General features: G+C 54.7%; 1 protein-coding gene across 1 annotated transcript in view; it reads right to left on the bottom strand.

Moving 5' to 3' along the window:
• SIK3 (SIK family kinase 3) overlaps positions 1 to 10,193 on the bottom strand; it is a 170,868-nt gene extending 160,675 nt beyond the window's left edge. Inside the window, exon 1 of the mRNA XM_029074999.2 lies at positions 10,077 to 10,193. The gene's annotated coding sequence lies outside the window, so the exon portion shown is untranslated. The remainder of the gene's footprint in view (positions 1 to 10,076) is intronic.
• Positions 10,194 to 22,744: the final 12,551 nt, after the last annotated feature.

The raw sequence follows: 22,744 nt of genomic DNA, 5'->3' as shown, positions 1-22,744 counted from the left end.
GAGTTGGTAGACATGATCCTTGCCCTCGAGAAGCTTCCAGTCTAGTGGACCGGCAGATCGACGGCGTGTTACTGAACCACTGGGTGACTCAATCACCCACCTAAGTGTTCTCAAGAAGGAATGGGAAAGGCTGGGAAAATCTGCCAGGGAAAGATAGAGAGGAATAGGAACAAGCTATTCAGTTAAAGGGACACCCTGATGTCGCCGTTGATGATCCCCTTCTAGACCTTGAGATCCTCCTGGGCAGGGAGTGTGTCTAGCAACTCTGTTCAATTGTACTCTCCCAAGTGCTCAGTGCAGTGCTTACACTTTCAATAAGTACCACGGATTGACTGATTCGGTACCTGGAAACTACCTTGAACCAATCAGTACTGTAGAAAGGATGCAGAGGGCCCAGAGGCATGTTAATTGAGGACTAGAAAAGCAGCGTGGCCTATTAGAAAGACTCCCACCCAGGCCTGGAAGTCAGAGGACTTGGGTTCTAATCCCTGCTCTGCCAGCTGCTGGTTGTGTGACCTTGGCCAAGTCACTTTAATTCTCTGCGCCTCAGTTTCCTCAACTCTAAAATAGGGATTCGATGCCTGTCTCCCCTCTACTTAGACTGCGAGACCTACTGGGACAGGAATTGTGTCTGACCTGATTATCTTGAATTTGTCCCAGCGTTTGGAACAGGGTTTAACACATAGAAAGTGCTTAACAAACACCGATATTGTTGTTATTATTAATAGCAGTAGCAGTATCTGGGGTTAGGTAGCCAGAGAAGGCGAGACGAAGAGAGACGTCTCCTTCCAGTCGCTCCACCTCAGGCTTCCTCCTGCCTCGGTACCCCACAATACAATTTCCACCTCTTGTCTTTTTAAAACACCATTTGAAAACCAACACTCCCTTCCTCAAAAACCCCCAGGGTCTCCCCACCTCTCCTGGCAGAAAATACACCCTCCTAACGATCGGCTTCCAGAACCGGCTCTTCTCTCCGACGATGCCCCATCCCAAGCTCTTTTGGGAAGCCGCATGGCCTAGTGGAAACAGCCCAGATCTCGAAGCCGGGGACCTGGATTTTACTCCCAGCTCTGGCACTTGCCTACTGTGTGACCTTAGGCAAGGCACTTCATTTCTCTGGGTCCCCATTTCCTCCTCTGTCAAATGGGGATTCAATACCTGTTCCTCCTCGTGCTAAAACTGTGAGCCCCACTTGGGACAGAGATTATCCTGTACCTCCCCACTGCTTGGTTCAGTGGTTGGTTTAAAGTACTTAACAAATATTATAATTATTATTATTGGTCCTTCTAAGCAAGTTTTCTCACTGTGCCTTAATTGCTCCCAACTCTCCCATCTGACCTCCTGCTCTCACCATTCCCGCTGTGTGGAACAAACGCCTTCAAATCCACCAAACCGTGCCCTTCCCCAGCTGTCTCCCCTCACAGCTTCCCACAGAGCGACCCCCTCCTTTGGGCTTTCCAATCAATCGATCAATCACTGGCATTTATTGAGTGTTTACTATGAGCAGAGCACTGTACTAAGCGCTTGAGAGAACATATACAACAGAGTTAGCGGGCACATTCCCTGCCCATAGTGAACTTACGGTCCAGAGAGAGATGTTAGAAGATCGATCCCTAACCCGAAGGATGGATGTCAGGGGGGCCACTCTCATATTGTTCCACATTGCTCTTCCCGTCTCTCCCAGCCCCACGGCACTTCTGTATATATCTGTACCTTTATTTATTTGTATTGATGTCTGTCTCCCCTGCTCTAGACTGTGAGCTCATTGTGGGCAGGAATTGTCACTCTTTATTGTTGTATTGTACTTTTCCAAGTGTTTAGTATGGTGTTCTGCACACAGTAAGCATTTAATAAATATGATTGAATAAATGAATGAATAAATCTGGCCCCTGTCCAAGCCAGAATCTAGGGTTGGATGGACCATGGGGCTGATCCAAGATGGCGCCGCTCACCGTCTTACATTCCTAAACAGCGGAGTGGAGCGGTAGGGGGTGTTGCCGCGCCACTTCTCCGGGCCGAGGAGACGGGGCCAGGTGGCAGAGCAGTCGCTGACCAAGACGCTCAGCGCGATGGACTCGGTACAGCCGGGAAAGCCCCGTTCCTTCCACCCGGGCGCAGTTCCCTCCGGGTCATCGAACCCCACGGCAAGTGCGGCCCGAGTTTCCCCAGACAGCTGGAATCGTTTTGTTTTCGCCGGTACTGACCAGGGGCGGGCAACGGAAAGAACAAATAGATTCTGGATGCAGAGCTGACGGGTGGGCAGGCTTGGAGCTAATTTCGGGACGTGACTTCACAGCTCTCCGTCCCCTCCGTTACGTCTGCAGAAACTTCCGATTCTGAAAGCATCCCGTGACCGCCTCTCCGGCTCCCGGGGACGGCGCGATCTCCAGAGCCCTCTAAAGACGACCCGCCACTAACCCTCCTCCTTATTGGCTAGGCCACCCCATCGGCCATCTTAGCCCTCAAGTGCAACACCTGCTTCTTTCCCAGTGATTTCATTGCTTGATTCAATCATTATAATTGTGACATTTGCTCAGTGCTTACCATGGCCAAGCATTGCGTTCAGCGCCGGGGTTAGATGCAGAATAATGAGATTAGACATCTTCCCTGTCCCACCCGGGACTCGGTCTATGGAGGAGGGAGAGAGCAAGTGTTTAATCCCCATACTGCAAACTGAAGCCCAGGGAAGTGAAATGATTTGCCCAAGATCACACAGCAGGCAAGTGGCAGAGTTAGAACCCAAGTCTCTTTACTTCACAGGCCTGTGCTTTTTCCCCTAGGCCACGCGGATAATTTTTTTTATTATTTCTGCCTATGCTCTCGCTCTTTTATCTGTTGAACTTCTGGCAACCTAGGCCCGCTTTTTTCCCCTCATTGGACTATAAACTCCTGGAGGGCAGGTCTTGCATCTTTTAGGTCTATTGTTAACACCCAATCTCTTAGTACAGTGGCCTGTATATAGCACCTGCTCCATAAATGCTGCTGTTGATGATGATCTGCCTCTAGACTGTAAGCTCCTCAAGGGCAAGGATCATGCCTATCAACTCTATTGTACCGTACTCTCCCAAGCACTTAGGACAGTGCCCTGTATCCAGCAAGTGCTCGATGAATACCACGTATCGATTGACTGAATGACTGAAAAAGGAGCATTGGGAAGGAAAAAATGATCAGCCTCATTCTGATTTTCCCAGTCATTCCTCATTCCCAAACCCTCCTCGGATGACACGCGGTAGCTGCTCGATAAATGCCGCTAAGAGAGGAAGACGATGATGACGGAGAGGGTGATAGCCGCTACCCTCTGTCTTCCAAAGGTGACACTGGCAGTGAACTGAGCCTGGAGGGCAGGGGAGGATGGAAACTGGCCACCCTCCAGAACAGAACAAGAGGCAGTACGATGAAAGGAACTTGGTTTAGACGCCAGGAAGATTATCCTGAGAGTCAGAACCAAGGCTGACATGAACCTCTCTGGATTGACCGTTTAACATCATAAAGACGCTTGGATGTGGGGAGGTGTGGGGGGAGAGGGGAGGTGGCGGTGCAGCTTTTCTGGAGGTGGGGGAGAAAAAGGTGAACGGCGACCTTTCCTGGAACGGTTTGGCCTCCGTGGGCGACAAGCAAAAGGCCCCTGAAATTCCTTTCCGAGTGGATCTTTCTTGAAGAGCAGAAAAAGGTGTTCGTTCTACTTTTTGGGTTTTTTTTTCCTTTTCCCCCAATGTGATTAATGTTTCTTGGAAGAGGACACACTTAGTCAAAGCATTACCAAGAAACAAATAAACGTCTTCCAAAAAAGAGGGTCAAAGAGTCAGGTTTATTCTGAGCTTCCAGCGGCTCCCCCGTCGGCTCACATGAGCCTTCCCGGAGTACGGTCCGTGGGGGAGAGGGCAGGGGAAGGAGAGCGGGAAGGAGAGGGGAAGGAGAGTGGCTGGAGAGCCCTCGCTGAGGCCGCCGGGCTGGGTAGCAATTGGGCTAGGGCTACGCTTCCTAATCCCGGTCTAAATTTAGCCTGAGATCACTGGCCAAAAGCCGCCGCGAAGCGAGGGCCCGGCCTTTCCCGAGCAGGGACGGGAGATGGGCTTGCTTCTTTGTTTTGCTTTCTTGGAAATGAGGGTTCGGTTCATGTTCACCGGCTGCATCCTCTTCCTTAACTCATCAGAAAGTCAGGGAGGAAACCCTCTCCTCACAGATCGGGGCTCCTCACTTAGAGCCCCAAGGCAGGGCAGGACAGACTGCAGAGGGCCTGGCTTCCCCCGAGACCTGGCTCAGATCCTGCCCTCTGCCCCGGGCTCCGCACATCCTTCCTGGTGAGGGCTAGGATCGGGCCAGGTCCAGGCTCGGGGGGCCAGGTCCAGGCTCGGGGGGCCGGCCAGCTGCCCCTCCCACTGGGCCCACACTAAGTGGACTCCCTGGACTGCTGGCAGTCCCTCTAGACTGTCTGCTCCTTCTGCGCAGGGGATGCATCTGTTCACTGTTCACTGCACAAGGTAGATCTAAGAGGAATTTTTCCCTCACTTCCCATCTACCCCACCTGCCCGGGCACCGACAATGGGCATCTACCTCACCTGCCCAGGCACCGACAATGGGCATCTCGACTGGCCCCGAGGGTCCGTGGCCTCTTTGAGCTGCTTCTGCCATTCCCTGATGATGGCAGTCGCCACGTTAATCTGGCTGTGTGACCTTGTGCAAATCATTTCCCACTCTACGCCTGTTTCCTCATCTGTAAATCGGGAGTAAAATACCTGCCCATACTCTCCTTCTTTGTCAGTGAGCTCCGTTGAGGCTCCATGTGGGGCAGGGATGTGATGTGATTATCCTTCCCCACTCCAGCACTTAGCACAGTCCTTGGCACATATTAAATGTTTAATAAATACCATCATCATCATCATCACAAGGATGTTGCTGGTGACGTCGGAAGGTTGGATTTTTCTACGTGTGTTCTCCAGACCCCATTTAGATTTTGAGCTCCTTGGGGCAGGGATGGTATCTGCTCATTTGCAACGCATCTCCTCCAGGGCCCAAGCACAGTACATAGCAGGTGGTGGCCTCTTTAATCCATCCAAAGGGCCAATGACTCCCAAGACCATCTCTCACCCCCATGGCAAGCTGACCACCAGTGTCCTCAGTGGGCAGCCACCTCTGCTCAATACTTCTGATTGATTGATCACAAGCACAGCAGGGAGATGGGCATGCACTCTCCTCTCCAAACAGAAGCCCTCGAGGCTCCCCCAGGGAAACTGCCAATGTTGAAAGCGCTGGACCAAGCCACAGCCTGGAGTCGAACCCCAGGATTGAAGAACCAAGGCTCAGCCCAACGGCCACAAGAATCCGATGCTGGGGCGGGAGCGGGCACCCCGTTGCCCGAGCCAGGCTGGCCGACTGGCCCTGTGTTCATTGTCGGAAGGCCCTAAGGCCGGGGGTCGGAGGCATCCTCCACCAGGACTGCGTTTATCCCGTCCCGGGTCTTCCTTTCTCTGGGAGGAGAATGGCTCCAGGACTGTTGTGGTAGGGTGGGGAGAGGAAGGCACAGCCCCGCTGGGGGCCCCATCTCAGGCAGCTGGGAAGGGAGGAGTCAGAAGTCAGGGGAGACTTTGCAGAACCAACAATTAACAAGCCAGAAGAAAGAGCTGCTGGCCCAAAGGGAGCTAGGCCATTCATCACTCTGTCACTCAACTCCCTGACAGTCTAGAAAGATGTGCACTGAGTGATGCCCCGGTGGAAATGTGTTCTTAAAGCTGTTACAATACACCCCCGTGAGAGGTTTCTTCACACCTTCCCCAGGGCCACCAGCAAGGGATGTGGATTTCCAGTCATTCACACAACCACAGCCTGAGCCTCAGCTTCTGCAACTATGCAATCCGGATGACCAAAACTCACAAGACTCTCAAAAGCTGGCAAGAGACCCCCTTCCTTCCCCCCCCCCAGCCCCTCCCCCGGCCCCTGACCCCCCACTCCCTGCCCCTGGCTCCCAGCTGGCAACAGCCACAGGTTCTCCCCCCAGGCTGGAGAGGTCTTGGGGAAAACCAGGGAGCAGGTGGGAACGCAGAGGCGACCTGGGCCCAGACCCTTGACCAATCGACCTTCAAGCTGGGGGAACGGTGATCAGCGGAAAACCCAAACCCTCTCCTCCATAGATCAATGGAGGGGTCCTGTGTCTGTACGGATCGAACCCCCAAAAAATCAACCGGCCTCCAGCTTGCCGGTCACCAATTTGGTCAAAGGGTGAAGAGGTGATTTTTGTCTCCCACTCCTCGTCCCGGTGAGGCACAAGCCTCCTTCGATGCAGAAGAGGGATGGCGTGGGGGATGGGGCACGGTCCTGTGTCCATCAGACCCTGGTATGCTTCGCTTTCCTCCGCCTCCGCCCACAGAGAACGGTCAAGGCAGGGTGGCATTCACTGCTCGGCGATCAGCCCGGCCTCCGCCCGCTGGGGGTTGGGGATCCCATCACCAGAAAAAGAGGTTCACAGAGGGAGCTGCGGCGAGGGGAAAATCTGGCCACTTGACAAAGCGTGGTGGCACCGGGAGCTCAGGATGTCCGTCCCCCGGGCGCCCGATGCCGAACCAGCCGGCCGCTTTCGGTCACAGTCGTTAGCCGTGGGCCAGTCACGTGGGCCTGACCGCCCTCTCTGAGGGAGGCTGCCAAGCCCAGGAACCCCTGAGCTGGCCGATCGACTGGTCCCTCTGCCCGGCGTGCCCTCCCCGCTCGAGCGAGCCAATTCAACTTCCCACAGGGCTTGGGAAATTCCCATTCCGGGGAACGGTACAACCGCACGGCACGGGCCGGACAGGATGAGTGCCCACCTACACAGAGACTCTGACTTGGATTGCTGCAGGGACCCCAGATCCTCCCTGGAAACCTCAAACCCTCCCACGACTTTGGGGAGCACGGAGAGCGGCCAGAATGGGCACCTGGCTTGGCCGCCTCCTCGGACGAGGCCGCTTCACCGAGGGCGGAGAATCAACTCTTTGCCACACGCCCAGCTTTTAAGCCAGAGCCAGTCCACATCTCTACCTTCCACAGTACAGTGGCACCCAGGGTCCACCTCCCTTAGGGGTCCTTGCCGACCAAGGAGCCCAGCATGCCCCAGGCACAGAGGATGAGCCCCCAGGCCCGCAGGGGTGCAGACGGCAGGCCCACTGGAGTGGCCGGGAGCCTTCCGCAGGGCGGTGCCTCGCCCGGGCGCTCGCACGGGGCTGCCGCATCTCCCCAAGGGCCAGGGCAGCGAGCTAAGTCCGGTCAAGAGCAGTGGAGCCTGAGCCCTGAGACCCATGGGGCCCGTGCCCTATGTGCAGAGAGAGGAGGGGAAAGGGGTGTAGGAAAACGGACCAGTCCATCCTCTTCTGGCTGCATGCCCCGGGGTCAAAGGCCCCTTGGATTCTTTGACTGGAAAAAAAAAGGAACTTCCTTTTGCACTGAAGCAGACAGAAGTCCACAGAAGCCACCAGCTCCTGCAAATGAGCGACTTCACCGCGGCCAGGGAACGAGTGGAGAAGGAGAGGGAGGCAGAGAAGAAAGAAGAAGCGGTCAAGACCCTGGGACTAGCAGCAGCCCGGACCACCCAGTAGCCCAGCGGGAGGGGTCGCCCAGGAACTGAACTTCTGGGTAGGCCCGATCCCCTCAGAGATGCGGTTCCTGCGAGGGAGACGTCGGCCCTGGGTCCGGGCAAACTCAAAAGTCCCTTTTCAGGCCCTTCCCGGGGGTCCGACAGAGTCAGCCAAAGGAAGGCACTGTCCACCTCCCCTCCAGGGAGACACAACGATTTTGGCTGGGGGCACCGCAGCCGCCTGGCATCCCGGCCCACGGACCGGCCTTGCTGCCAGGCGGCGGTCACCCCTGCCTTTCCCCAGATCCTCCCTCTGTTAGCCACCAAGGGCTTGGAGACGCCTGGCCCTTCCCCAGCTCTGCTTCCCGCCACCAGGCCCGGTTCTTTTGGGCCCTGCGACTCCCCAAACAGCACAAAGGGCACGAGTGCCCCCAACACCCCCGGCCCTGCCATCTCCAGGCCCCCACGCTGGCTCTCCAAGCCTGTTTTGGGGGCACCATCGGCCAGAAGGCCCCAGGCTGCCCGGCCCCCAGTCTGGCCCAGCCTGACGCTGCACAGAGCCCGAGTCCTCTCTTCAGATCTCCTGGGTTCCTTCGAGGAATCCCCCAGCAGCTACTCTGCACAAAGGGTGTCAGCCTCCAGCACCCCCCGAGGCCCGAGACCGGGAGGCCGAGGTTTCTCCCCGGCTCCCCTCTTCCCGTCCCCACTCCGGGCAGCGATTCTCACGGTCCTCAGCCCCAGCGTTCCCCAGGTAGAGCTCCCACCCCTCCTCCTCGTCCTACAGTGTCCTTCGGCTCCATTCTTCCCTCATTGCGGCTTCCCCCATCCCTCCCATCGCCCAGCTCTCTGCTCCCTCCCCTCCAGAGTCCCAGCATATGGTTCTTCACTCGGGACCCCCAGTCCTCCGGTCCCTCAGACTCCCCTTTCCTACAGCCCGCCAGTCTCTCGGTGAGTACGGTCTCCCCGGACTCCATCCCTTCAATTTCTCCTCCTGCCAAGAGACCCCTTTCCTCCGTCCCCCAGGGCGCAGGCCCCATGACCCTGGCTCTCTGGCGTTCTCCACACTCGGCCCAAGGGTCTGTCCCTTCCCGGATCCCCTCTGCCCCCCCAGTCGCCCCACATATGCGCTATCTCGGGGTCCCTCTGTCTCCTGACTGCCGTCCCCGGGTCCCCTCTGCCCCACAACCCCAAGGTTCCCCTTTCCCCTTGTCCCCCCCCCCCCATTCCTGAGTCCCCCATATCCCCTTGCCCCGTCCCAGTCCCCCGCCCCAGGGTCAACCCACTCCTGCCTACTCGTCACCCCCTGCCCCCGGCCCCCTCCTGCATCGATCAGTCGGCTCCTGATGGCCCCCCTGCTTCCCCTCCATGGGCCCCATCCCTCAGTCTTTCCGCTCCTGATTGTATTTTATTTATTTATTTTGCTGTCTGTTTATCTGTATTGATGTCTGTCTCCCCCCGCCAGACCGTGAGCTTGCTGTAGGCAGGGATTGTCACTCTTTATCGTCGTATCGCACTTTCCCAAGCGCTTAGTTCAGTGCTCTCCACACAGAAAGCGCTCAATGCATAAGATCGAATGAATCGAACGAGTCGTCCCCTCTCCCTCGATCCCCTGCTTCCCAGTCCCTCCAGCCTAGCTCCTGTCCGCTGGTCATCCCCTGTCCCCCAGGTTCCCGCGGGCAGTCCCTGTCCGTCCCGCCCGCCCCCCGCCTCCTCTCCTGCCTCCTGATCGTCCCCTGTCTTCAAGTCCTCTGTCCCCGGTGCCAGCTCCCGCCTGCTGGTCATCCCAGGTGGTCCTGCTGGTCTCCCTGACCCCCCCCACCCCTCAGCAATTCCACTCTTGCCTCCTGATCACCCCGTCTCCGGGGTCCAGCTGCTTGCCTCCTGGTGACCCGTCCCCCGGGTCCACCTCCTGATCACCCCCCGTCCCCTGGGTCCGGTTCTCGCCTCCCGATCGTCCACTGTGCCCCTGGTCCACCTCCCGCCTCCTGATCACCCCGTGTCCCTCGGGTCCGGCTCCTGCCTCCCGGTGGCCCCGTCCCTCCCGATCCACCTCCTGAACACCCTCAGTCCCCCCTGAGTCCAGCTTCTGCCTCCTTGGGGCCCCCCGTCCCCCCCGGTCCAGCTCCTGCCTCCTGATCCCCCCACCCCGGTCCACCTTCTAATCGCTCCCTGTCCCCCCCTCCTGCCTCCTGATCAACTCCTATCCCTCAGGTCCAGCTCCCGCCTCTCGGTGACCCCCCCGTCCGTCCCATCTCCTGATCAGCCCCTGCCCCGGGGTCTGGCTCCCGCCTCCTGGTGTCCCCCTGCCCCCCGGTCCATCTCCTGATCACCCCCTGCCCCCCCCCACCCCGGGGTCCACCTCTTTCCTCCCGATCACCCTCTGTCCCCCCCAGGATCCACCTCCTGCCTCCTGATGACCCCCGGCCCACCTCTTAATCGCTCCCTATCCCTCGGCCCACCTCCTGATCAGCCCCTGCCCCCGCCGGGTCCCCCTCCTCATCAGCCCCCGTGCCCCGGGGCCGGCGCCCCCCGCTACCTTGGCCTTGGTGACGAGGTGCGTGGCGCGCTTGACCACGGCGAAGTTTCCCTTGCCGATGGTGCGGTCGATCTCGTAGTAGCCGATGCGGGCGGGCAGGGGCCCGCGGGGGGCCGGGGCCGGGGCCGGGGCCGGGGCGGGAGCGGGGGCCGGGGCCGGGGAGGGGGCCGGGGCCGGGGCCGGGGCCGGGGCCGGGGCCGGGGCCGGGGCCGGGGCGGGAGGCGGGGCGGCGGCCGGGGCCGGGCCGGGGGCGGGAGGCAGCGGGGGTCGCGGCGGCGGCGGCCCGGCGGGGGCGGCCGGGGCCCCGGGGGCGGGGGCGGCCGGGGGCAGCAGGCGGGCGGACGGGACGGTCCCTCCGCCCGCGGCCCCGCAGGACCCGCTCGCCGCCGCCGCCGCCGCCGCTGCCGCTGCCGCCGCCGCCGCCGCCGCCGCCATCTTGTTGTGCAGAGAAACCTCCGGGGCGGCGGGGCCGGCGGCGGGCGGGCGGGCGGGCGGGGGGGGGAGGGGCGGGGGGCGGGGCGGGGCGGGGCGCGGGGCCGGGGGGCGGGGCGGGCCAGCGCATCACCGGGGGGCGGGGCCGCCGCGACGCCCGCCGCCATGGCAACGCCGCGTCACCGGCCCCACGCGCGTCACCCACCGGCGCCATGGCAACCGTGACCTCAGCAGCGCCCGCCGCCCACCGGAGGCCGGGCGCCCCCTGGCGGGAGATGGGGAGCGGGCCGGCGGCCGCGGACTGGCTGGAGGGCGCCCCCTGGCGGGAGGCGGGGGCGTCCGGCCGGCGGCCGCGGACCGGCTGGAGGGCGCCCCCTGGCGGGAGGTTGGGGCGTCCGGCCGCCGCGGACTCTCTGGAGGGCGCCCCCTGGCGGGAGATGGGGGGCGGGCCGGCGGCCGCGGACTGGCTGGAGGGCGCCCCCTGGCGGGAGGCGGGGGCGTCCGGCGGCCGCGGACCGGCTGGAGGGCGCCCCCTGGCGGGAGATGGGGGGCGGGCCGGCGGCCGCGGACTGGCTGGAGGGCGCCCCCTGGCGGGAGGTTGGGGCGTCCGGCCGCCGCGGACTCTCTGGAGAGCGCCCCCTGGCGAGAGGTGGGGGCGTCCGGCCGCCGCGGACTGGCTGGAGGGCGCCCCCTGGCGGGAGGTGGGGGCGTCCGGCGGCCGTCGACTGGCTGGAGGGCGCCCCCTGGCGGGAGGTGGGAGGCGTCCGGCGGCCGTGGACTGGCTGGAGGGCGCCCCCTGGCGGGAGGTGGGAGGCGTCCGGCTGGAGGGCGCCCCCTAGCGGGAGGTGAGGACGTCCGGCCGCTGCGAGGAGCGACTTCCATGGAAGGGGCGCCAAGTCATAATGACTCTCTTCACTACCATTATTATTCTTTTGGGGGGGGGGGTATTTCTTAAGCGCTTACTATGTGCCAAGCACTCTTCAAAAGCTCTGGGGTAGATGCCGAGGAGCGAGTTCCAACGGATGGGGCACCAAATCATAATATCATCATCAGTATCATTATTATTATTATTAGGTATTCCTTAAGTGCTTACTATGTGCCAAGCACTGTTCTAGCACTAGGGTAGATGCCGAGGAGCGAGTTCCAACGGAAGGGGCACCAAATCATAATATCATCATCAGTATTATTATTATTTTGGTATTTTTTTAAACGCTTACTATGGTGCCAAGCACTGTTCTAAGCACTATGGTAGATGCCGAGGAGCGAGCTCCAATGGAAGGGGAACCAAATCAAAATTGCTATCATCGCTACCATTATATTTTTTTTTTTGGTATTTGTTAAGCGCTTATTACGTGCCGAGCACTATTCTAAGCGCTGGGGTAGATGCCGAGGAGCGAGTTCATTCAGTAGTATTTATTGAGCGTTTACTATGTGCAGAGCACTGTACTAAGCACTTGGAATGGACAATTCGGCAACAGATAGAGACAATCCCTGCCCAATGATGGGCTCAGAGTCTAATCAGGGGAGACACGGCAGAGCAAAACAGAATGAAACAAAAGGACAAACTATGATGATAAATAGAATCAAGGGGATGTACACATCATTAACAAAATAAATAGGGTAATAAATGATATATAATAATAATGTTGGTATTTGTTAAGCGCTTACTATGTGCAGAGCACTGTTCTAAGCGCTGGGGTAGATACAAGGTAATCAGGTTGTCCCACCTGAGGCTCACAGTTTTAATCCCCATTTTACAGATGAGGTCACTGAGGCACAGAGAAGTTAAGTGTCTTGCCCACAGTCACACAGCTGACAAGCTGCAGAGCCGGGATTCGAACCCATGACCTCTGACTCCCAAGGCCGTGCTCTTTGTGCTGAGGAGAGGGGAAGGGGAAGGAGCAGTGTGGGATGGGAGGGGGAGCAGAGGGGAGGGGAAGCAGAGGGAAAAGGGGAAGCTTAGTCTGGGAAGGCCTCTTGGAGGAGGTGAGCTCTCCGTAGGGCTTTGAAGAGGGGAAGAGAGTTAGTTTGGCGGACGTGAGGAGGGAGGGCATTCCGGGACAGCGGGAGGACGTGGGCCAGGGGTCGACGGCGGGACAGGAGTCAACGGGGGACGGTGAGGAGGTGAGCGGCAGAGGAGCGAAGTATGTGGGCTGGGCTGGAGGGAGGAAGAACAAAGGGAATAAGTCAGGGTGACACAGAAAGAAGTGGGAGAAGAGGAAAGGAGGGCTTAGTCAGGGAAGGCCTCTTGGAGGAGAGGGCCCTTCACTAAGGCTTTGAAAGGGGGGAGAGTCACTGTCTGTGGGATTTGAGGAAGGAGGGCTTTCCAGGTCAGAGGCAGGACGTGGGTGAGGGGTCGGTGGCGAGATAGGTGAGATGGAGGCACAGTGAGAAGGTGAGCACTAGAGGAGCAAAGTGTATGGGCTGGGTGGTAGAAGAAGAGTAGCAAGGTGAGGTAGGAGGGGACAAGGTGATTCGAGTGCTTTAAAACCAATGGTGAGGAGGTTTTGTTTGATGCGGAGGTGGATGAGCAACCAAGGAAGTTTCTTGAGGAGCGGGGTGACCTGTCCCAAACGTTTCTAAAGAAAAATGTTCAGGGCAGCAGAGTGAAGAATGGACGGGTGTGGGGAGAGACAGGAGGCTGGGAGGTCAGCAAAGGAGGCTGATGCAGTCATCCAGGCAGGACAGGATGAGCGATTGTATTAATGTGGTAGCAGTTGGATGGAGGGAAAGGGTGGATTTTAGCGATGCTGTGAAGGTGGGACCGACAGGAGTTAGTGATGGATTGAATATGTGGGTTGAATGAGAGAGAGAAGTCAAGGATAACACCAAGTTTATGGGCTTGTGAGACAGAAAGGATGTCAGTGCTGTCTACAGTGAGGGGAAAATCAGGGGGAGGACAGGGTTTGGGTGGGAAGATAAGGAGTTCTCTTTTAGACATGTTAAATCTGAGGTGACGGGAGGACATCCAAGTAGAGATGTCTTGAAGGTAGGAGGAGATGCAAGACTGGAGAGAGGGAGAGAGATCAGGGCTGGAGATGGAGATTTGGGGAATCATCTGTGTAGAGGTGGTAGATGAAGCCACGAGAGCGAAAGAGTTCTCATCCAAGGGGATGGGTGTACATGGAGAATAGAAGGGGACCCAGAACTGAACTTTGAAGGAACCCCCACAGTTAGGGGGAGGGAGGCCGAGGAGGAGCCCACGGAGGGGACTGAGAATGAACAGATTTACAGATGAGGTAACTGAGGCACAGAGAAGTGAAGTGACTAGCCCAAGGTCACACAGCAGACAAGTAGCGGAGCAGGTATCAGAACCCATGACCTTCTGACTCCCAGGCCCGGGCTCTATCCACTACGCCATGATGACCCCACATGATGCCGAAAGCCTCCCCAAGGAGACACTCCTCGGTTGGCTGGCATGGGCTAGATTTGGCAAGTTCAGGAGTTTGTGGTTCTAGCTCCGCTTCCATCGGGCCCTGCCCTGTAAGCTCGTTATGGACAGGGAACGTGTCTGCTAATTCTGTTGTACTGTACTCTCCCGAGTGCTTAGTACGAGGCTCAGCATATAGTAAGCACTCAGTAAATACCATGGATTGATTGATTGACCACCTCCCCAGCAGGCTACCAGCTCTGGAGGGTAGGGACCAGTGCGTCTCATCAATCAATCCGTCTGCATCCGCCTCCTTTCTGACCTCCCAACCTCCTGTCTCTCCCCACTTCAGTCTATACCTCACTCTGCTACCCAGGTTATCTTTCTACAGAAACATTCAGGGCATGTCACCCCTCCCCTCAAAAATCTCCAGTGGCTGCCCATCAACCTCCACATCCGACAAAAGCTCCTCACCATTGGCTTCAAAGCTCTCCATCACCTTGTCCCTTCTTAACATCACCTCCCTTCTCTCCTTCTCCATCCCAGCCCTCACACTCTGCTCCTCTGATGCCACTCACCTTCTCACTGGGCCTCCATCTCGCCGGTCCCGCCGTCGACCCCTGGCCCACGTCCTACCTCTGATCTGGAAAGCCCTCCCTCCTCAAATCCGCCACTCACTCTTCCCCTTTCCAAAGCCCTACTGAAGGCTCACCTCCTCCAGAAGGCTTTCCCAGACAAGGCCTCCCCCAGCTTTTCCTCAGCTCCCCCAACCCTCCACCCTGCCTCCTCATATCCAACAGACCATCTCTCTCTCCACCTTCAAAACCCTCTTAAAATCACATCTCCTTCAAGAGGCCTTCCCCAACTAAACCCTAATTTTCCCCACCCTCTTCCTCTCCGCGTCATCTGTGAGCCTCACGTGAGACAACCTGATTACCTTGTATCTACCCCAGCGCTTAGAACAGTGCTCCGCACATAGTAAGCGTTTAAAAAATGCCAACATTATTATTATCTATGCACTTGGATCTGTGCCCCTTAACCATTTGAAATTCACCTCACACTTAACCCCACAGCACTTATGTACATATCCTTATACTCTCCCATTTCCCTTAGCTGTACTTTATTTTAATTTAATTTTAATATCTGCCTCCCCCTGTAGACTGTAAGCTCCTTGAGGGCAGAGATCACAGGTAATCAATCAATAGTCATCATTGAGTGCTTCCTGTGTGCAGAGCACTGTACTAAGTACTTGGAAAAGTACAATATAGCAGAATTGGTAGACATGTTCCCTGCCCACAACAAGCTTTAAGGTATTTTATTGTCCTGCACTTTCCCAGGCACTTTGTACAGTCCTCTTGCACATAGTAAGTGTTAGCATGGATGGACCTGGGAGTCAGAAGGACCTAGGTTCTAATCCCAGCTATACCACTCATCTGCTGTGTGACCTTGGGCAAATCACTTCACTTCTCCACGCCTCAGTTACCTCCTTTGTAAAATGGGGATTAATACTGTCAGCCCCATGTGGGACTGGGACTGGGACTGACCCGATTGGCCCGTACCTTCCCCAGTGCTTAGAACAGTGACTGGCGCATAGTAAGCACTTGAAAATATTATTATTGTCATTATTATCATTATTAACATTTGTTCCTTCAATCGTATTTATTGAGCACTTACTGTGTGCGGAGCACTGTCCTAAGCACTTGGGAGAGTACAATGGAGCAACAAACAGACACATTCCTGCCCACAGTGAGCTCACAGTCTAGAGGGGGAGCCAGACATTAATATAAATAAATATATAGATAAATAAATTAGAGCTATATACATTTGTGCTGTGGGATTGGAGGGACGATGAATGAAGGAGCAAGTAAGAGCGGTGCAGAAAGGAGTGAGAGAAGAGGAGAGGAAGGCTTAGTCAGTGAAGGCCTCTTGGAGGAGATGTGCCTTCGACAAGGTTTTGAAAAGGGGAAGAGCAATTATCTGTCTGATAAACAGAGAGAGGGAGTTCCAGGCCAGAGGTAGGATGTGGGCGAGAGGTCAGCGGCAAATGGAGGTACAGTGAGGTTAGCATTTGAGGAACAAAGTGTGCGGATGGGTTGTAGTGTGTGTAGTAATATTATTATTATTATTATTACATGTCTCCACTGAACATGGTCATGTCCCTGGGGTCTCCGTGCTTCCCCTCTCCCTCCCCCACCCTCCAACCCTCCAACCCCTCAACTCCCCACTAACCTGGCCCACGTCCTACATCTGGCCTGGAATGCCCTCCCTCCTCACATCCACCAAACTAGCTCTCTTCCCCCCTTCAAAGCCCTACTGAGAGCTCACCTCCTCCAGGAGGCCTTCCCAGACTGAGCCCCCCTTCGCTCTGCTCCCCCTCCCCTCCCCATCACCCCTCCTCCCTCTGCTCTACCCCCCTCCCCGCCCCTCAGCACTTGTGTATATAGGTACATATTTATTATTCTGTTATATGATGTGTATATATCTATAATTCTATTTATTTATATCGATGCTATTGATGCCTCTCTACTTGTTTTGTTGCCTGCCTTCTGCCTTCTAGACTGTGAGCCCATTGTTGGGTAGGGATTGAATCTATCTGTTGCCAGATTGTACTTACCAAGCGGTTAGTGAAGTGCTCTGCACACGGTAAGCGCTCAATAAGTAGGATTGAAGGAAATCAAATGAATAACCTGGAAATCAGGGCCGCAAGGGCTGTTCCAGGCCTCCAAGGGACCCAACCCTGTCCGGCTGACGGACCTCCGAATAGACTGTGAGCCCGTCATTGGGCAGGGATGTTCTCTATCTGTTGCCGAATTGTCCATTCCAAGCGCTTAGTACACTGCTTTGCACAGAGTAAGCGCTCAATAAATACTATTGAATGAATGGACCTCGCGCGCCCCCCAGTGGCCCGGTGTGGTCACTGCCGGCCCTCAAAGCCTTTCACTCTCACCTCCCTCACTAAATAATACCAATAATGATGGTATTTGTTAAGCGCTTACTACGTGCCAAGCACTGTTCTAAGCGCTGAGGGAGGGAGAAGGTAACTAGGTTGTCCCACGTGGGGCTCACAGCCTTCATCCCCATTTTACAGATGAGGGAACTGAGGCACAGAGAAGCCCAAAGCTGGCAAGTGGCAGAGCTGGGTGTAGAACTCATGACCTCTGACTCCCAAGCCCGGGCTCTTTCCACTAATCCACACTGCTCCCTTCCCTTTCATTCATTCATTCTTCAATTGTACTTACTGAGCGCTTACTGTGTGCAGAGCACAGTACTAAGCACTAAACCCAGAGTTTCACAGTGAGGGCCCACTCTCCCATTTTGCTTTGATTTTTCCACTGATGTCACTCAGGCTTGTCGGCTGGAAGTTCTCCAGCCCGGTGGCAAACAGGCTTCCAGACCACACAGCAAGGGTTTGAACACTAGCTTACAGAGGGCTACCTCTCCCCTCCACCGTGGGCTGGCTTATTTTACAGGACACTGGCCAGCTACTGTTCCAGGCCTGTTGGTTGCCGTACCCCAATCTCATCTCTCTCTCACCCACGTCCTGCCCCAGCCTGGAAAGTTCTCCCTCCTTAAATCCGACACCCAATTACTACTCCCGCTTCAAAGCCTTATTGAAGGCACACCTCCTCCAAGAGGCCTTTCCTGATTAAGCCCTCCTTTCCTCTTCTCCCACTCCCTTCTGTGTCACCCTGACTTGCTCCATTTATTCAACCCCTCTATCTTTACAGTACTTATGTACATACCTGTAATTTATTTATTTATACTAATGTATGTCTCCCACTCTAAACTGTAAGCTTGTTATGGGAAGGGAATGTGTCTGTTTATTGTTATACCGTACTCTCACGAGAGCTTAGTACAGTGCTCTGCACACGGTTAAGTGCTTGATAAATACGATGGAATAAATAAATGGAAAGAGCACAGACCTGGGAGTCAGAGGACCTCACTTCTAATCCCAGCTCTGCCACTTGTCCGCTGTGTGACCTTGGGCAAGTCACTTTACTTCTCTGTTCCCAGTTACCTCATCTATAAAATGAGGATTCATAATAATCATAGTTGTGGTATTTGTTAAGCACTTATTATAAGCCAAACTCCATACTGACCTCTGGGGTAGATACAAGATCATCAGGTCCCACGTGAGGCTCGCAGTCTAAGTTGGAGGGAGAACAGGTATTGCATCCCCATTTTGCAGATGAGGGACTGAGACACAGAGAAGTGAAGTGACTTGTCCACAGTCACACAGTAGGCAAGTGACAGAGCCAGGATTAGAACCCAGGTCCTCTGACTCCCAGGCCCTTGCTCTTTCCACTGAGTCACACAAGACTGTGAGCCCCAGGTAGAACAGGGACTGTGTCCACCCTGATTTTCTTGTATCTACTCAGTGCTTAGTAAAGTGCCTGGCACAGACTGTAAACTCACTGTGGTCAGGGAATGTGTCTGTTTATTGTTGTATTGTACTCTCCCAAGGGCTTAGTACAGTGCTTTGCACACAGTAAGCCCTGAATATATACGACTGAATGAATGAAGGAAGTGCTTAACACAGTTTTTTTAAAAAGAGAAAAAGATCATTCTGCTAGAGCATGGCCCTGGGAGTCAGAAGGACCTGGCTTCTAATCCCCACTTTGCCACTTGCCCACTGTGTTACCTTGGGCAAATCACTCCACTTCTCTTTGCCTGTATATCTGTAAAATTGGGGTTAAGATTGTGAGCCCCATGTGACACTGCTGTGTCCAACCTGATTATTTTGTACCTACCCCAGCGCTTAGAACAGTGCCTGGCACATAGTAAGGGCTTGAAAAAATGTTATTTTTTAAAAAAGTGGACACTCACTTGCCTACAGTTATGCCTGTCAGTAGGACTACTGACATTACCCTTTTTTTGTAATGTAATTACAATTTTTTTAATGTAATTACCCTACATTACCCTATTTATTTTGTTAATGAAATGTACATCGCCTTGATTCTATTTAGTTGCCATTTAGTTGCCATTGTTTTTACGAGATGTTCTTCCCCTCGACTCTATTTATTGCCATTGTTCTTGTTCTGTCCGTCTCCCCCGATTAGACCGTAAACCCGTCAAACGGCAGGGACTGTCTCTATCTGTTGCCGACTTGTTCATTCCAAGCGCTTAGTACAGTGCTCTGCACATAGTAAGTGCTCAATAAATACTATTGAATGAATGAATGAATGACTATGAACTGCAGGCTCCAGCTGGGGCCGATTTAGACAGGCCAGAGCCCTTTCCTCCCTGACCCTGCAAAACTGGAAAGAAAATTCCCCTACCCAGAAGATGCCTCAAGGAATTACAATCTAGACCGGAAGACAGCCACAGAAAAATTGTGGCTAGAAGATGAGGAAGAAGAAGAGTGTGCACTGAGTAAGTGCTGCTGTGTGACCTAGGGCAAATCACTTCACTTCTCTGGGCCTCAGTTACCTCATCTGTAAAAATGGGGATTGTGACTGTGAGCTCTATTTGGGGCAGGGATTGTGTCCAACCAACCGTATACTCCACTCCTCTGCCACTCACCCCTCACGGTCAATCGTTCGCACCTGTCCCACCATCGACCCCTGGCCCACATCCTTCCGCTGGCCCTGGAATGCCCTCCCTCCTCACAGCCGCCAAACTAATTCTCTTCCCCTCTTCAAAGCCCTACTGAGAGCTCACCTCCTCCAGGAGGCCTTCCCAGACTGATCCCCCCCTTTCCCTCTGCTCCTCTTCCCCTCCCCATCCTCCCTTCTCCCCCCTTTGGCCTTCCCCCTTCCCCTCCCCACAGCACTTGTGCTCATATGTATATATTATTTATTACTCTATTTTAATGATGTGTGTATTTCTATGATTTTATTTACCTTGATGATATTTATGCCAGACTACTTTTGTTTTGTTCTGTTTTGTTGTGTTGTCTGCCTCCCCCATTTAGATTGAGAGCCCGTTGTTGGGCAGGGATTGTCTCTATCTGTTGCCAAATTGTACATTCCAAGCGCTTAGTACAGTGTTCTGCACACAGTAAGCGCTCAGTGAGTACGATTGAATGAATTAATGTTTGTATCCACCCCAGCGCTTAGTTCAGTGCCTGGCACATAGAAGCGCTTAGCTTGAGAAGCAGTGTGGCTTAGTGGAAAGAGCACTCACTTTCCAAAGGTTTCTTCCCCATTGCTTTCAAACAAGCTCACGTATCCCTTATCCTTCAAAAGCCCTCCCTTAACCCCACAACTCCCCCCAGTCACCACCCCATATCCCTCCTACCATTTCTCTCTAAGAGCCCGGGCTTTGGAGTCAGAGATCATGAGTTCGAATCCCAGCTCTGCCACTTGTCAGCTGTGTGACTGTGGGCAAGTCACTTCACTTCTCTGTGCCTCAGTTCCCTCATCTGTAAAATGGGGATGAAGACTGTGAGCCCCACGTGGGACAACCTGATTCCCCTGTGTCTACCCCAGTGCTTAGAACATTGCTCTGCACATAGTAAGCGCTTAACAAATCCCAACATTATTATTTTATGCATGAATTGTCTACACCCACTGTCTCCGGTTTTCTCCTCCAATTCTCTCCTGGACCACCACCCCAGTCTGGTTTCTACCCCCTTCATTCCACAAAACTGTCTTCTCTCAGTTCACTAATGACCTCCTTCTTGCCAAATCGAATGGCCTCTACTCCATCCTAATCCTCCTTGACCTCTCTGCTGCCTTCAACCCTGTGGACCACACCTTCTCCTGGAAACATTATCCAACCTTGGCTTCACTGACTCTCTCCTCTCCTGGTTCTCCTCTTATCTCTCTGGCCGTTCAGTCTCAGTCTCCTTCGCCAAATCCTCCTCTGCTCCCTGCCCTCTAACTGTGGGAGTCCCTCAAGGCTTATTTCTGGGTCCCCTTCTATTTTCCACCTCCACCCACTCCCTTGAACTTATTTGCTCCCAAGGCTTCAACTACCATCTCTATGTGGATGATTCACAAATCTACCTCTCCATCTCTGACCTCTCTCCTTCTCTGCAGTCTTGAATTTCCTCTTGCTTTCAGGACATCCCTACTTGGATGTCCTGCCGACACCTCAAACGTAATATGTCCAAAACAGAATTTATCTTCCCATTCAAACCTTGTTCGCTCCATGACTTTTCACTGTAGACAGAACCACCATTCTCTCTATCTCATTAACCCAGAACCTCGGCATCATCCTAACTCAATTTCTCTCATATTCAACCCACATATTCAATCTGTCACCAAATCTTGTTGATTCTAAACTTTACATCTCATAAATCTGGCCTTTCCATTCCATCCAAACTGCTACCACTCTGACATGAGCACTTATTACATCTCACCTTGACTACTCCATCAGCCTCTCGGCTGACCTCTCTACCACCCATCTCTTCCCACTCCAGCCCTTACTTCACTCTGCCGCACGGATCATTTTTCTAAAACAAACATTCAGTTCACATCTCCCTACTCCACAAGAACCTCCGGTGATTGCCCATCGACTTCCGCATCAAACTCCACTCCTTACCATCAGCTTTAAAGCAATCAGCTCACCCTATCCTAATTTACCTCACTGATTTCCTACTACAACCCAACCAACCTACTCACAGTACCTCAATCTCTTCTGACCTGCCATTGACCCCTGGCTCACATTCTCCCTCTGGCCCAGAACTCCCTCCCCCCTTCATATATGACATAGCGCTACTCTCCCCATCTCCAAAACCTTATTAAAATCACATCTCCTCCATGAGGCCTTCCCCGGCTGAGCCCCCATCTCCTCTACTTTCTCTCCTTTCTGCATTGCCTATGCACTTCGATCTGTCCCCCTTAATCACTTCTTATTCAACCCACCCCCAGCACTTATATCCACATCTGTAAATTATTTTAACACCTGTGTCTCCCTCTGGACTGTAAGTGCCTTGTAGGCAAGGAAATTTACCAGTTCTGGTGTATTTTACCCTTCCAAGAATTTAGTACAGTGCTCTGTACATGGTAAGCGCTCGATAAACTGGCATTGTTACCCAGAATGAGGGTGATAACAACAGCACAGTATATTGTGTGCCTGGCAGAGCGTCCTGACTTCATGGGCTGCTCTTCGTGTAGTGTTATGGGAGGGCTTCAGGCCGCCGGATGGGGAGAGCAATTTCCTTGAAGACCAGTGGGAAGGGACCTCAGTACAAGAGGGACTTAGGTTAGACTGGAGAAACTCAATGATGTCCAGCTTTCATATAGGTTTTAATGAGCTTGGTGTAGGTGAATGCAGCTCAGAGGCAAGTGGGGGGAGGGGGACACTGAAAGACTCCTGGGGAAAGGGAGGGGAGGGAAGTAGAGTGGAGTGGAAGGGGGAAGAGAAAAGAGGAGAAGAAGGAAAAGGGGGGAGAAGGGAGAAGAGGGGAGCAGAAAAGGGGAAGGGAGAAGAGGAGAGGAAGGAAGAAAAGGAGAGGAGGGAAGAGAGAAGAGGGGAGGAGGGAAGGGAGAAGAGGAGAGGAGGGAAGGGAGAAGAGGGGAGGAGGGAAGGGGAAGGGAAAAAAGGAGACGAGGGGAAAGAAGAAAGGAGAGGAAGGAAGGGGGAAGAGAGAAAAGGAGATGAGGGAGGGAAAGGGGAGGGAAAGGATGAAAAGGAGAGGAGGGAAGAGGGAGGAGAGGAGAAGAAGGAAGGGAAGGGAGAAGAGGGGAGGAGGGAAGGGAGAAAAGGAGATGAGGGAAGGAGAAGGGAGAGGAAAGAAGAAAAGGAGAGGAGGGAAGGGGGAAGAGAGAAAAGGAGACCAGGGAAGGTGAAGGGAAAAGAGGAGAGGTGGAAAGGAGAAGGGAGAGGGAGGAAGAAAAGGAGAGGAGGGAAGGGGGAGAAGAGAAAGGAGAAAAAGAGAAAAGGGTAAGGGAGAAGGAGGGGGGAGAGGAAAGAAGGG

This window comes from Ornithorhynchus anatinus, chromosome 11 (genome assembly GCF_004115215.2).
Source record: "Ornithorhynchus anatinus isolate Pmale09 chromosome 11, mOrnAna1.pri.v4, whole genome shotgun sequence".
In the NCBI taxonomy this organism is placed as follows: Eukaryota; Metazoa; Chordata; class Mammalia; order Monotremata; family Ornithorhynchidae; genus Ornithorhynchus; species Ornithorhynchus anatinus.
Note: the sequence above shows the minus strand (reverse complement) of the source record. Positions and strands in the feature narration are given on the sequence as shown.